The following is a 17,293-nucleotide window of genomic DNA, read 5'->3' as shown; positions in this document are numbered from 1 at the left end:
CAACAGTGGACTAAATCAAATCAAAGAAAGGATTAGTGAATGCAAAGATCAGGCAATGGAATTCATCCAGAGGAGCAAAAAGGAAAAAAAAAAAAAAAGAAAAAAAAGCGAAGATAGCTTAAGGAATATATGGGACAATATCAAGTGGACCAATATTCACATTATAGGACTCAGAAGGAGAAGAGAGAAAGGGGAAGAAAGCTTAATCAAAGAAATAACGGCTGGAAACTTCTCTAACCTGGGAAAGAAACAGACATCCAGATCGGGGAAACTCAGAGAGTTCTAAAGAAGAAGAATCCAAAAAGAACCACATCAAGGCATATTATAATTAAACTATCAAAAGTTAAAGACAAGGAGACAATCTTAAAAGCAGCAAAACATGCATATATCATTTCAAATTAGTGTTTTCATGTTCTTTGGATAAATACCCAGAAGTGAAATAACTGGATCATATGGTAGTTCCATTTTTAGTTTTTTGAGGAATCTCTGTACTGCATGCACCCATGTGTTCATTGCAGCCTTATTCGCAGTAGCCAAAACTTGGAAACAACCTAAGTGTCCATCAACAGATGAATGGATAAAGAAGATGTGATATATATATACAATGGAATACCACCCAGCCACAAAGAAACGATGAAATCTTGCCATTTGCAACAACATGGATGGACGTTGAAGGTATTATGCTAAGCAAAATAAGTCAGATGAAAAAAGAAACATATCATATGATTTCACTCATATGTGGAAGATAACAAGCAAACAAACACATAAATACAGAGAACAGATTGGTGTTTATCAGAGGGGAAGGGGGTGGGGAGAAGGTGAAAAGGGTAAAGGGACACATGTGTACAGTGACGGATGACAATTAGACTTTTGGCAGTGAACACAATGTAGTCTATACAGAAGTCAACATGTAATGATGTACACCTGAAATCTATATAATGTTATAAACCAATGTTACCTCAATGAAAAATATTTAAAAATAAAAATATCAGTAAGAGAAAAGCAGCTTGTGATATACAAAGGAACCCCTAAAAGACTAGCAGCAGATTTTTCAGCAGAAACTTTGCAAGCTAGAAGGGAGTGGCATGATATATTTAAAGTGCTGGAAGGAAAAACTGCCAACCAAGAAGAGTCTACGCAGCAAAACTGTCCTTCAGAATTAAAACAGAGATAAAGAGTTGTCAAAATGTCAATACTACCCGAAGCAATCTACATATTCAATTAACCCCTATCAAAATTCCAAGGGCATTTTTCACAGAAATAGAAAAAACAATCTTAGAACTTTTATGGAACCACAAATCACCCCCAAATAGCCAAAGCAATCTTGAGAAAGAAGAACAAAGCTGGAGGCATCACACTTCCTGATTTCAAACTATATCACAAAGCTATAGTAATAAAAACTGTATGATGTTGACATAGAAACAGACACATAGATCAAAGGAATAGAGAGCCCAGAAATAAACTCATGTATATATTGTCAATTAATTTTCAACAAAGGAGCCAAGAATATACAATAGAGAAAAGATAGTCTCTTCAATAAATGGTATTGGGAAAGCTAGACAGCCACATGCAAAAGAATGATACTGGACCCCTCTCTTACACCATACACAAAAATCAACTTAAAATGGATTAAAAACTTGAACATAAGAGCTGAAGCCATAAAAATCATAGAAGAAAACAGAGAGTAAGCTCCTTGATATTGGTCTTGGCAATGATTTTTTTGGATTTGACACCAAAAGCAAAAATAATAAAAGCAAAAAAAAACATGTGGGATGACATCAAACTAAAAAGCTTCTGCACAGCGAAGGAAAACATTAACAAAATGAAAAGGCAATCTAAAGAAATGGGAGAAATATTTGCAAATCCTATATCTGATAAGGGGTTAATATTCAAAATCTACAAGGAACTCATACAACTCAATAGCAAAAAAAAAAAAAATCCAATTTAAAAAATGGGCAGAGTAAATGAATAGACACTTTTCTAAAGAAGACACACAAAATGGCCAACAGATACATGAAAAGGTGTTCAACATCACTAATCATCAGGGAAATGAAATCAAAACCAAAATGGGATATTATCTCACACCTGTAAGAATAGCTGTCATCAAAAAGACAAGAGATAAGCATTAGTGAGGATGTGGAGAAATGGAAGCCCTTGTGCACTCTTGGTGGGAATGTAAATTGATGCAGCCAGTATGAAAAACAGTATGGAGTTTTCTCATAAAGTTAAAAATAGAGCTACCATATGATCCCGCAATCCCACTTCTGGCTATATATCCAAAGGAAATGAAATCACTCTCTCAAAGAGATTTCTGCTCCCCTCTATTCATTGCAGCATTATTTACAATAGCCAAGATGTGGAAACGACCCAAGTGGCCATGGATGGATGAATGGATAAAAAAAAATGTGGGATATAAATACAATAGAATATTTTTCAGCCATTAAAAAAAATAATCCTGCCATTTGCAACAACATGGGCATCATGCTAAGTGAAATAAGTCAGACAGAGAAAAACAAACACTATATAATCTCACTTAGATGTGGAATCTAAAAAACTAAACTCATATAAACAGAACAGATTGGTGGTTGCCAGAGGCAGGAGGTAAGGGTAGGGGAAACGAGTGAAGGTTGTCAAAAGGTACAAAATCCAGTTATAAGATAAATAAGTTCTGGGGATGTAATGTATAGCATGGTGACTATAGTTAACAATACTGTACTGTGTATTTGAAAGTTTCTAAGATTAGATCTTAAAAGTTCTCATTACAAGAAAAAAATTTGTAACTACATGGTGATGGATGTTAACTAAACTTATGTGGTAATCATTTAGCAATATATACATGTATCAAATCATTATGTTGTATAACTTAAACTAATAAATGTTATATGTCAATTATATTTCAATGGAACTGGAAAGAAATAAATTTTCTTTTCCGTCTTCGCTATATTGTTTTTTTAAAATCAAGGTCCCTTCTGTCCCCTCTCGGTCCTCCTGCATCAATTATCCACTTAAGTGTGGATTTTTCTTGCAAAATCTTACTCATACTGCACTGTCTTGGTTTTGTCACCAGGTATATACGTGGATATTCTGAAGTCCCTCAGCTAAAATTGAGTTTCCAGGTGGGCCTATTGATTATTCACTCAGTTCTCCAAAGAGAGCAGGAAACAAGATGGTGTGGCTTATCTCTAGCAGCACTTTTTTGGTCAAATGGAATTTTGTGCTGTTGGAAAGCATTTGTTCAAGTTGGCTATTCTACAAATTTCTCTATAACCATGAAATTTTCCACGGAATAAAGTAACTTACAGAGGACTCAAGTGTATGAAAGATGCCTTACTTTACAGAAAACCATTAGGATCCACATAAACGTTTCATTTTACCTTCCATTCTGTGTTTCATGTAAGTACGACACTTTGTTTCCCTGAAGAGATGAGAAAATATCAAAAATCAAATTTGAGTGTCTGAGCTAAACTAAAACTCATGGGAGCTTTTTGTGGGTGCTTGAGATGGAATGCTTTCTCCATCTCATGAAATCACAAAGAAGGAAGTAGGCTACAGTTCACCATATTCAAGGCAATGAATTATGTAAAATTCTATAAGGAATAAACAGGGAAACATTTGTGCCATTCTACCCCTTGTCTCAAATTATACTCAATCATCTTTGTATTGTGTCTTACAGATCATTTTTAACATGTGGTTATTTTATAAATTAAAAATAAAAAATGTTTCAAAATAACATTACAATCAGAGTGTAACTGAGCAAAAAGAGGCTCCTTCTGCTTGCCACAATCTGGTGCCAATCAATTTGCAAATGACTTAGTGGTTGAGAAAGGAAAGTTTATACGATTAGCTAGCATAATCAGAAGATGGTGGACTAGTGTCCTAAAGAACCATCTTAAAATCAGACAGAATCTTGAGGCAGTTATATAGGGTAAATGGGCAGGGAAGGAGGGGATTTAGGGACGGCTAGCATCCAGTGTGACGAACTTCAAGGTACCAGATCATCTCTTTCTTCTGTCATTTGTGTTGGATACCAATGCAGAGTTTTTCTTTCTGGAGGTCATCATGTTCCTCCGGAACTCAGAGAACAAAGTTATTGTCTTATCACAGCTGGGAGATATATGTAAACAAGAATCATAGAACTAGCAGATAACGTATTTTGCAAAAGGGAGAGGTGCTTAATCATCTAGGCTATATGCAGGCTAGAGTGCATTCTCAGAGACAAGTGAGTCAGGGTCATAGTTACAATATTGCTTCCTTTCCCTAAGATGGCTTCCCTCATGCTAATTTAAGATCTAGCTCAAAATGTTCCTCTGAAAAACATGTGACTTTCTCTACCTGACTGACCTCACTTCTTTTGATGGCTTAACAATATGTTTCATAATCATCTTAATTGTAGATAGAAAGCCATACGACTTAGAAGCCTATATTAGCAAGTAAAAACTTGGGATACTACACTAGAAAAAAACTTTCGATGTCTTTTTTTTTTTTTAAACCAGAAGATTCCTGGGCAAAGCCATTTTGATGTCCTGGTTAGATCTTCCAAGAAATCTAGGGTTGACAACATCCAGGATAGATCTTAATGCCTAGATTGGAGAGAGTGGCACAAAAATCCATCACCTAAAGGCATGATTTTAGAATTTCCCATGCTATGAGCTAAAACCTCTGTGAAAGCTGCATTTTGCTGCAGTTTCCCTGCTCCCCACTCAGTAAAAACCCCTATGCCTAGGAGACCCCAGGAGACATTAGAAACTTTGTAAGGTTAAGGTTGTTTCTTGTGATTGACTAGAATTTATTAGCCAGATAACTTGCCCAGCCAAGAAGACTTTTGCTCATTATCTGATGTAATTGTCATGTTAGCCGTGAAAACTGTATTATGTAAGCGCTCATAGCGTTTATAGCTTTTTAATGGTCCCCTGTGTAATCCATTTTAAAATTGCAGGTGACTGCTAACAACCCCAGGAGTGATGCCAATGTGTTTCACACACCTGATCAATCTTAGCATTTGAGAGATTAACTCCATAAAATAGTGCTTACTGCTTACTGACCACTGCTGTAGACCACACAACATTCATCCTGCTCTGTTGACTTGCAGTTCCTGGACATCCACTATCTCGCAGGTGAAACGGTTCTCACTCTCTGAGACAAAATCACAGTCAACTTTTGTTCTCATTTTGTGTCTTTTTCCTAGGCTTAAACAACCAAAGCTATTGGCTTTGTGCCTTCAGAATCTTCAAATCTTTGTTTCCACTCTTTGACAGGTCTACAGCCGAGGTTGCTGCCAATCAGTCTTCTTCGTACACTTCATTTTCCCTTTGTGAATTTTCAGCACGGAGAAGAGGTTTCACTTAACAAGTGATGCAATGTCTTTTACTCTGCGTAATCTGACTTCTCCATGATCTAATGACATCAACTGTCCTATGCTGCTATTATAATGGCTCTGGGCCAAATGTGTTGTCTTAGAGTTGATATTACAGCTTATGAATTTAAATTTTAGGTCATCTACTGGAATAAGACTTAAGATTAAAATTAGTTTTGTATATGTTATTTTCCTTGAGATAAAATTAAACTATAACAACCCAGCAGGAAAGCAAAAATGTTTTATTGACTCAGTTATAGACCTAACTTTGAGGCTTAACCTCAAGAATTGACGTCAAAAATCACTTATCACATATATTGGTGTGGTGGTAAATGTGCAAAGAGAACTATTTTAAAGCCAAGTTTCTTTAGGAATTTAGAGTTTACAACGTTAAAAAAGATTCTAAGTGCACATCGATACTTAGAAAATAATATGCACTTGTATAAAATTATATATAAATGTATGCACAGACATACATTTTGATTACAAGCTCCTTGAATAAAAGGGTCTTTTATATGTTCTTATGTGTGAATATATATTTGTATGATTATAAATATATACGTATATACAGAGATGAATTGTCACGATGTTTAGAGTATAGAGTAAATTTCCGTCAATATACCTTTGTTGAATGTAATTAGGTAAAAATTTTCAGTCATACATAGGAACAAAATATTTTATGTTTATCTTTAAAACATTTTGACTTTTTTTCAAAATATTTTGTCCATTACAAGGATGCAGTCTTTTATGAAAGAGATGTTGCGTCTGAAATAGTTAGTGGCCTAAAGCCACCAGTCCAAACTTGTCCAAGACTGTTAAGAAACTAAAAATATCTTTTGCAAATATATATATAGCTAGACTATAGTACCCCATAAAGAAAATTGAGGGAGAGGGCACTAGAAAAAGCAAGCTTTTCTCTTTTTGTTAAGAAAAACAGACATAATGTTTTTATGTGTTTTTAAGGCCTAATATGGATATTTACATATTTATTAAATTTTCTGCTTCATAGAAAGGAAGCAGCTATTCTATGAGTTAGAAAGGCAAACTAAGGGTATTCTTTTAATTGACTGGAAGAACAGTGATAAGGAAATCAACTACCTGTGTCTGACAAAGAAATGATGTTTGGCTTATAAAAGGTAAGCAATTGGGCAACGCTTTGACACTGAAGCCTTGAAATTTTAAGACACATTGCTAGCCAAGATTGTTTTTCATTGCGATCTAAAATTTAGGACAAATCAAAGAAGAGTTTAAGAAAGTATCAGTAAGAAAGGTGATAGCATGTGCCTTGAAGATTTCTTTCGCTCGAAAATTCCTCTAGAAATGTCATGTCAAAATATATCACTGCAATATAGTGGGGTAAAGATGGTGTCATTAATAAATAATTCTGGGGCAATTAATATCTATATGAGGGGTGCGGAAGTATCTTGACCCTCTACCTCACACCATACACAAAGAGTCAACTCTAAATGATTTTCAGATGTAAATGTAGAAAATAAAGCAATAAAATATTTAGAGAAAAATGGAACATCTTTGTAGCCTTGCAGTAGGCAAAGATTTTGTCTTTGTCTACACAATGACAGAAAAATTGATAAATTTAACTATGTTAAAATTAATTACTTGTGCTTATCAAAAGAGAACATTAAGAATAAAAAAGCAATCCCAGAAAGAGGGAGAAGACATTTATGCCACAAATATTCAACAAAGCATTCACATCAAATTACGTAAAGAACTCAAAATCAATTAAAAAAAAGGAAACAAATGGAAAAATATACAAAAGACTTGAGCAGACAATTAAAAAAAGAGTATATCCAACTATTCAATAAACGTAATCAAAATTTGCTCAGCTTATCAGTCATTAGAGAAATGAAAGTTAAAACCCCAAACATATCAGTACACAGGCTCTAGAATGGCTGAAATGATAAAAACAGAAAATGTGTTGAAAAGTATATAGAAAGACTCAAATTCTCAACCACTGCTTATTTGGCAGCTTCCACTCAAACTGAACATAAGCATAACCCATGGCCCAGAATTCCACTACACTCAACAGAAATACATACATATATTTTCCAACAGACATGCACTAAGATGCTCATAGTAGCACTATTCATAATAGCCCTAAGTCAGAAACTACCCAAATGTTCATCAGGATAAATGAATTGTGACACATTCACCAAATGAAATACTACACAACAATGAGAATAAATGAACTATAAACTTGTTTTAATATTATAGGTAAATTCCAAAACAATGTTGAGAGAAAAGATTTAGACTCAAAAGAATACATTTATTAATAAATATTATTAATTTTATTAATATATAATATATAAAAAAGAATGAATAAAAAATATATATATATCACAAGCAAAAAAAAAAAAAAAGAAACTAACCCATAATCTAATTAATCCATGATGCTACAAGTTAGGATAGCAGTAATTTTTGCGAACTGTGTACTGACTAGGGGCTGGTATTATTTATTTATTTCTTTCTTTCTGTATTTGAGCCCTGGTTACATGGGTATGTTCAGCTTTTAGAAATTTATTGAACTGTACATTTATGATATGTGCACTTTCAGGCATGTATATCAATTAGTAGAAAAATATCATCTCTGAAATATTATTAAGAAATTGTACTTTTATTCAACAAAACAGAAAAAATTCACTGTTGTGGAGGATATATATGAATTTTTAAAAAACATACTTTCTTTTACAGTCTAAGAACCCAGTACCACTTGATGGCCATGTATTTAAGTAAGAGTTTTAGACTTTCTAATGTTATTAAAACCGTTGATAAAATATTTAAATTTTAATATACAAAATAGAAGATTCAAAGAAACAAATAATGATACTTTGGCCTCATGACATAAATAAATCTATGCTTAACATTTGAAATTTAAAGTTAAACAAACATTCCCTTTATGAAAGTAAATCCAAAACTAGAGTTTCAGGCCCAATCTATCATTTGAGCATTTCTGTCTGCAGAGTTAGAAATGGCGATAGCAGAAATCACCTGGCCAGAACAAGAGGAAACAATTTGATGGAAGCATTAAGGAAGCCAAAGTATTTCTCTGGCCTGCATTCCACACATGCCCAAACCAAATGCTAGTTAAGCTCTGTGACCTACATGCTAAGCCCTGCCACAGATTCTGGAATCAAATATACAGGGCGATTTCTTAAAAATCCTATCAAGGAATTCAGTAGTTTGGTAATATCAATGCTGTAGTTCTTGATATTTCTCTAGACTAGCATTTTTTTTTTTTTATAACCAGCTCTTTTTTATATACAGCTTGTTTCTGTAACCAGCTCTTGCCTTTTGCTTGTTAAGCAATTCTTCTCTAGTAACCCAGTTCCTGTTACTTGGTTTTTGTTTTCAAGGATCTGTCCAGGAATGTCCTGCCTCACATCTCAGTCCTTTCTGGACAGAAGTCTCACTGTTCTGCTTCCTATTTTTACCATGGCCTGCAGTCTCTGTGATTCTCACTGGATTTTCTTGGTGCTGATAGGCTGAGTGTCTCTGGACAATGACCTATTGTCTGTTCCCAAGCTTTTCTGAAACCATACTCTGCCTGCAAGCCAGGACATTCACCTGTCACTCACTCCTCACCAGAACACCAAGTCCCTGCATAGATTTTCACCAATGCTAGTTTCCAGACTTTTTTCTCAACCATGTCACCTCATCAGGGAAAATATCCTAAGGTAGCCACAGTCTGATATGCATTATGCATCTGCTTCTCTAGAATCCCACACTCAGCTGATTTCTGAGGTGCATTCCAAGCCCAGTGGATTTTTCTCATCTCTGACTCCCAACCATCTCAACCAGGCTCTTCTGTCAACTCCAGTGAGAAGGCAGCAGAAATGAAGAACAGAATAAGTTTATTTATTTATTTTTTGAGGAAGATTCGCCCTGAGCTAACACCTGTGCCAATCTTCCTCTATTTTGTATACGGGTCACCGCCACAGCACGGCTGATGAGTGGTGTAGGTCTGAGCCCGGGATGGGAACCCGCAAACCCAGGCCTCCAAAGCCAAGCACGCGGAACTTGACAACTATGCCATGGGGCAGGCCCCAGAATTCATTTCTTTTTGATTCAGTCAGGCTCATGATTCAAAAAGACAAGAAACAGCCTGGAATTCCCCATCCTTGACAATGTTTACCACATCCTGCCCCACTTGGGCATGCATTAGGGCATTGAGGTGGAACTAACAGATAGAAAAAGCTGAGAAAAGCAAAAGAAGAAGCAAGAAACAAAAAAAAAGAGTGTGAGATAAAAGGAAGAATGTCAGAGCAGTTTTAGCACTACTGTTTCTCATTCATCTGTTACTATTAAGTCTCCTTTGTAGAACACACACTACCGCCATAGCCCCTTTCTCCACTATTTGCTTATTCTGGCCTTGCCCAATTTAATCAGTCAGTGTGTGTCCATTTATCTTTGATTTTTTTTTTTTTTTTTAAACTACGAAGAGCAAGCTCTGGTTGTTCTAGACCTGTTCTCACCCCTAACCACATGACATTGGAAACATCACTAAATCTAGTTGGTTTCCTCATTTAAAATGGTTTGTTTGGATTAATCAGGAGTTCTCTATATTTAGGGGAGTAAAATTCCTTTTATGTGCTCAAGTCATAAGGTTCATGGGAATGCGAGTGTGTCCCTGACTTAGTTGGAATGAAGTGAAGGACAGAAGACTGACTGCTAGAACCATGGTGAATACTCCTGGCTCCAGAGCCAGACAACTAGAGTCTGAATCCTAACTTCCCCATTTATTCATGACATGACATTGGGCAATTACATAGATTCAAGAAGCCTCAGTTTCCTTACCTATAAATTGTGGATAATAATAGAGTTGACTCCATTGGGATGTTGTGACTCAATACATAGAACATAGACATCACTCAATAAATATTTATCACTGTAAATATTTATCTTGAGGTCTACTGATCAATGTCCAAGCACCACAGAATAATGGAAAGAACAGTGAAGTACAAATAAATCAGGACACAGTTTCAAATCCTGCTTTGGCCACTTGGCCACTGTGGTTCCTTGGATGAGTGACTTAACCTGACACTTCCTCATCTATAAAATGTGATTAGAATAGAAAACTTTTAAAGTGTTTTCCAATTCTAAGATGTTACAATTATCCTACCTTTTATTTTAAAAGACTTTTAATACTTGTGGGGCTCAATAGTGGCTGAATCTTACCAAACTGTAGTTCAGGACCAAGACTTATCATAACTCCAGGATTCAATGTTATAATGAAATATATTTTCCAAATAAAGGATTCTGTTTTAAAATATTATTTACCATCATATTTTGAAGTTTATATTTATCATGCTTTTCTTTCTGCCAGGTTGACCCAATAATTTTGTTTAAAAGAGCAAAAGAGGTATTTTATTATTAAAGATGTATTGTATTACCTTTGATATCATATACTTAAGGGGCATAAAAAAGGCAGAAATACAATTGTATTAAAAACATCAGGGGGCCATCCCTGTGGTCTAGTGTTTAAAGTCGGCATGCTCTGCTTCGGCAGCCTGGGTTCAGTTCCCAGGCATAGACCTACATCACTTGTTGGCAGCCATGCTGTGGCGGCAAACCCACATACAAAATAGGACGATTGGCACAGATGTTAGCTCAGGGTGAATATTCCTCAAGCAAAAAGAGGAAGTTTGGCAACAGATGTTAGCTCAGGGCGAATCTTCATCAGCAAAACAAAACAAAACAAAACAAACCCCATCAGTACAGTATATGAAGTTGCAAGTATTTCACTATACGTTTTTTAGCTACCAGTCTTTGCTGTGAATTTTTGTATTTTCTTTTCATTTATTTTTGCCTAAAATAATAAACCGTACAGAGAAGGAAATTTTCATTATAAGCCATAAGGGAATCGAATGTCAAATAACTTCAGATTAAATTATCTGTGGGCATATGGACAGAAGTGTGTGTGTGTATGTGTGTGTGCACATTTCAGTATGCACAAGATATTTTATATTTCTATAATATAGTATTACATTTTATTATATATAAAATATATACTGTATAATATTATATAAATATATTATTATATATTATATATAATTTATAATAGTATATATTATTGTACATAATATTGTACATAATAATATATATTATATTATATCTCTTTGACTTCACACACACACAATTTTAAGGTCCTAAGCTTTGCTAAAAAGTATTCTGGAAGCAAACAGACATTACATACAAGATCTGCCAACCACTAAGAAAAAACATCCACCTAGTAATTAATGTTAATTCTGGAAGTTCACTATCATTTTCTAATTTATTTGGAGAAAAGCCACTGGATTTGAGAGGTTCCAGCTCTTACTGACATCACGTAGTCAAAGCACACCCCTCGATGTGTTTTCCCTTCTTCCTCTCTCCTTTCCCTTCTCCCTTCCCTTCAATTTTTCTCTTAGTAATGCTGTATGTATTTGTTTTCTATTGATGCACAACCAATTACCAAAAATTTAGCACCCTAGTACAGCACACATCTATTATTTCACAGCGTTTGTGGGTCAGGAGTCAAGGCACAACAGCTTAGGTGGGTCCTCTGCTCAGGCTTTTGAGGGTTCTCATCTGAGGGCTCAACTAGGTAAGAATCTGCATCCAAGCATCAGCTTATTAGAAGAATGCATTTCCTCATGGCTGTTGGAAGACACCCTCATGTCCAAGGCTGCCCACAGCTCCCTGCATTGTAGCCCTCTCCACAGGCAGTTCGCAACCTGGCTGTTTGCTTCTTCAAGGCCGGCAGAAGGGTCTCTGACTCCATTCTACTAATACAGAATCTTATACAATGTTAACATAATCATAGGAGCAAAATTCCATCACTTGTTCAATATAATGTACCCTAATCAACAGAGGGACCTTTGGCACAAGGATGTGACTCATTGGAAGTCAACTTAGTCTGCCACACCATAGGATAGCAATTTTGTAACTGTTTTCCAAAGATCTCCAGTCAAATTTACCCACACTGCTGACCTTCAGCCTTAGTACAGACTCCATTGAGATTTTCTTTTTCAATCAGAAACAATGTTTTTAACTCCCAAAAAAACAACTAATGCTAATATATTGACCCCACTTGAACTTTATCTCCACAGGGTCAGTTAAATATGTACATCTACTATTTGCACATATTTGATTGGCAAGCACTTTATAAAATATTGATGTTGTCAAAAAACAGCGTGAGTCTCATGAGAATATCACTGTTTTGTTTAAAATTTATACTGAAAATTTTGTTCTTTCTAACGACAATGGAAATATACTTCTACTTCTCCACTTCTTTTAAAAAACAAAATGAATATTATTTTAACATAGTATTATTATTCACAGTGAATTGTGAAAATGGAGAGGATAGAGAATTGAGAGTGACCGCAGCATGTAGTAAAGAGATTTATTAATGCACTCATCAAATCTCCCCAATCTTTTCATAAAAACAAATCAATAACTAGGACAGTGAAAAGAAAAGAAAATCCATCGATGTCTAGAAAAAATCTAGTGACAAAATATCCCTATCAGCTTCTGAGAATACAAGTTGGTGGTGTCAAACCACCACCTGTAGCATGACCTATGCAAGACAAAGATCACGTAGGGTAGAGAAAGGGGAGCTCCAGTGGTACTGAGAGCTCAGAAACAATAAGTAACCCAAAAAGTTCACATGCAAAAGGAGAGTACTCTCTCTTTGGAATCCTCAGCCATGCAGATCTAAGAATAATCCGTGAAAGTTGAATAAGGATACACTGGCTCCAATTTGAGGGTGAGTTCCAAAATAAGGAAAATATCAGAGGGCAATAGTTAAGTCCACCCATGAAGGATTTTGGAATTATTGAACAAAAATTCTCTTATGGAAAGACAGAGACCCAAAGGAGTAAAAAGCTTCTATGAAAAGATGGCAAAATGAGAGAGGCAAAAACCCTAGGAATAAAGAAGAAAGAAGTTTCATATTCTGGGTAGTAGATGGGAAGAAGTCTCAAAAAGGCAGTTCCTAGAACTGTGAACATGGCTACACAAAGAAGTTATATTTTTAATCCTTTGCAGTTACAGCAGAAGAGAGCTATCAAAAAGTGAAGCCACTGACTACAATGTCAACAGTACCACAGCATGTAAACAGAGGAAAAGAGCAAATGTAAATTAAGAAATTTCTAAAGTGCTCTATGAAAAGTATAAATCAGAAAGTGAACATGTCAAAAATGAGATTATAAAACAAGAGGAGGACTTGAAAATAGAGTTTTCAGAAATAAGTGCAGAATTAGGAAAAAAAAGAAAAAGCTTTTTTTTCAATAAGGAAAGCGCAGCTAGAATAAATTTGAATGAAGAGATACCATGGAAGATAAAATAATGAAAACAAAGAATAAAAAGGAGGAAAAATAACAAACAGAAATTATACATATGGATGGATGGATGGGTGGGTAAGTAAGTAGATAGATAAAAAAAGAAGTTATAACAGATATAAGAGGTGATCCTAAGAAGGAAAAAATATTATCATCACAAATAATAGTATTATAACTCATATAATCCTGAAAAATAAAAGGCTTGAACCTGCATATTTGCAAGGGTACATTGTGTAGTTGGGAAAATTATTGGAGAATGATCAACAGTGAGACAACTTCTAGTAAAACCATTGGGCTTAAAGTTAAAGAAAGAATTATTGAGCATCTGGGCAAAAAGAAAAAATCAGGTATAAGGGAAAAATGATCGGATTGGCAACAAACATCAACAACAATACTTCATAATACATAACAATGGAGATATAAATACTCAAGGAAAAGTGTGAGCTCAGGACTTTAAACCAAGCCAAACTGATTTTCAATCACACTGTTATAAATTTGCAAGAGCACAGGGAATATTGATCCCAAGATCCATCGCTGAGAATTTATTAGAGAAGGAGCCCACCATCTAAGCAGTGAATTCAAGAGAAGTTTCAGCATTTTAACTTTAAAATTATGACTAAAATAAATTGAATATATGTAACTGTAAAGCTAACACCAATCAATGGAGATAATATGACCAAATACAGTGTAAATATGTTTTCTGACAAAAGAAATATATTACAGCTAATAAATAGTGAGTAAGATAGGCAGAGTGCATGGAATATACAAGTTCACTACCTCATAGGATGTGAATTGATATAAGAGACTATCATTTCTAACTGAATTCTGGGGCAAAGGGAGGGAAGAATGAAGAAGTCACTAGCTAATTTCATTATTGTTACATTATGAAAGTGGTAGACAGTATCAATAAAAGACTAGACTAAGTGTATATATTAAGGAAAAAATATATATATATTAGGGAAAAAATACAAACCTTCAGTACACACTAAGTAAATGGGCATATTTCCAAGTTAATCAAAACTGATTCAGAAAAATATATATATACAAGTGCCCTGCACACATACACACACACATATATGTATACAGAGAGGGAAACAGGGAGAGAAAAAAGGAGAATGATAAACAAAGGGGGAAAACTATAAAAAAATTGATGAATACTGGTAATGGGAAAACAGGAGTTTTTCATATAATTGTTGAAAATATTGTTATTCTGTACATTTGATTCAAAATTTTGAAAACTTTTAATATAATACACATTACTAGATCTAAGAAGAAAATACATAATTCATTAAATTAATAATTAACAGAAATTTCCTTACTATAATAAAATTCGTATTTCTCCAATTCAAAAGTCAACACTTAATTAATGGAGATATTCTAGCAGCATTACGAAGAAAGTCTGGAAGAAGACAAGTGTACTTAGCATCTTCAGATGCATTTGCCATTAAATTGGAGGTATTGTCTAGCCCAATTGGGTGGATGCAGATATATATACACACACATATATATATGTGTATATATATGTGTGTGTGTGTGTATGTGTGTGTGTATATATATACACACACACACACACGGCATAAAAATTCGGAAGAAAGATGATCCTCATATGCAGAAACTATAATATTAGAATTAGAAAACCCAAAGAATCAATGAGAACCTACTACAAACAATAAGAGTTTAGTCAAGTGACAGGATATAACATCCTCACATCAATAGTCTTAGCATTTATAAGAAGGAGCAATAACCACTTAAAAGATATAATGGAAATGAGGACTCTACAGTAAAATAATAATAGTAATAATAGTAACAATGTATTTAGGCATAAACGTTTAAAAGTACAATAAAAGATATGAGGGAAAATATAGATACTCATGAAAGACCCAAAAGATATACGATCAAATGGAAATGCATACCTTATTCTTGAGTATGAAAATTCAACTTCATAAAGATGTCAATTCCAAGTTAATTTTGTAAATGTCATCAATCCCAATAAAAATATCATGATGTTCTTCCTTGGAGCAAGACAAGTTGATTAAAAAGTTCATAAAAAAGAATAAACAAACAAAGTCAGCAAGGAAAGCCTGAAAAAGTATGCAGTGTAGGAAATTATCATATCTAAAATTAAAACACTTTAAATCCTCTCTAATTTAAACAGCATCTTATTATTTCACTAATAAACTGAAAGATCAACGAACATAAATAGAGTATCCAAAATAGGATCATACATAGGTAGAATTTAGTAATGATAAAAGTGTCATCTCAATTCAATGGGAGACAGATTTTTAATAAATGGTTTCAGGACAACTGGATAAACATAGGAAAATTTATAAAATTTTATCCATTCCTTATGCTGTGTACTAGCATAAATTCCAAGTGAATCAGAGATCTCAAAATTAAAATAATTAATTATAAAAGTACTAGAAAACATGGGTGAATTTTTTTTTAACCACCTACGAACCTGGAGTGGTCTGCAAGTTTGTGAACCAACAGAAGCATAAACCTTGTAGTTATGCGTTTGAATATAAAACCTCTACACACACTTGAAATTTTTCCCTTAAAACGTGTATATCTTCTAGCTTGGTCCATTGGAAAGGCCTAAAAACAATGTCAACTCACCATCAAAGAATACATTTAGGGCCCAGATTGTGGTCTCTAAATATTATTTCCCACTAAGAGGAACTAGCACTCTTTGGAGAAACGGCTAATACAAGGTCTGGGGTAGAAAATGTACAACGAAGTCCTAAGGCATCATGTCTAAAGGTTATAGGAGTCTACTTGATGGGATCCCACTGGCCTAAGTTATGTGAAATTGAGCAGGAAAGAGGATAAAGATTGCAATGGATTGAAACACCTGATATAGTAAAACCTGTAAGAAATGATATTTTAAAAACTGATTAGATAAAATTTCCAAGAATACAACTTAGCTTAAAAATTGATCTTTTTAAGAAAAAAGAAAAATCAAAACATTCTATTCATCTTATTGAAAGAGTTAGCCAAATAAAGTAAATTCTTTAGAGAAGAGTTACAGCTAATAAATGCAGATAAAATGATAAAATTAGAAAACCACCATTTTTCAAACTCTAATTAAATAAAGGTTAGGGGTAATAATCAATGGATTTTTAAATTACTAGGTAAAAAGTTGATGGGAATCTTTTAATGAAGAGATCAAGCTGTTACTACTTAAACATAAGCCTTCAAAAAAGTGAAGCAAGCAGGCATTTTGTGCCTCCTAATGTGCTGCACTAGGAAGTACAGAGCACAGCCTGAGGATGTCTTGTCAAATAATTGAATCTGAATCTAATTCTCTATATATTACTATGATTTTATAAGAAATGTAGAAGATAGTGAGACATGGCGAATGGTACCACAAGGAAACAAGCAACCAAAGCCAGGGTATTAGACATTCTGCAGGATAAATGACTCGATTTCTTTTCTTTTTTTATTTTTTTTATTTTTTTTTTAATTTTTTGTTTATTGCAGTAACATTGGTTTATAACATTGTAAAAATTTCAGGTGTACATCATTGTACTTCTATTTCTGCATAGATTACATCATGTTCACCACCAAGATACTAATTACAACCCATCACCACACACATGTACCG

The 17,293-nt window shown here is 34.3% G+C and overlaps 1 protein-coding gene across 5 annotated transcripts in view; it reads right to left on the bottom strand.

Annotated features, from left to right (window-relative positions):
- The window catches only part of GALNT13 (polypeptide N-acetylgalactosaminyltransferase 13), a 919,989-nt gene that overhangs the window by 657,893 nt on the left and 244,803 nt on the right, over positions 1 to 17,293 (bottom strand). For 3 of the 5 annotated variants that reach the window (XM_087435224.1, XM_087435220.1, XM_087435222.1), the window contains exon 2: positions 15,603 to 15,701. The exons of the other annotated variants lie outside the window; for them this stretch is intronic. The gene's annotated coding sequence lies outside the window, so the exon portion shown is untranslated. The remainder of the gene's footprint in view (positions 1 to 15,602; positions 15,702 to 17,293) is intronic. 5 annotated transcript variants of the gene reach the window in all.

This window comes from Ceratotherium simum, chromosome 9 (assembly GCF_057802395.1).
Source record: "Ceratotherium simum simum isolate JZ-2026a chromosome 9, ASM5780239v1, whole genome shotgun sequence".
Lineage (NCBI taxonomy): Eukaryota > Metazoa > Chordata > Mammalia > Perissodactyla > Rhinocerotidae > Ceratotherium > Ceratotherium simum.
This window is presented reverse-complemented; position numbering and strand designations above follow the sequence as displayed.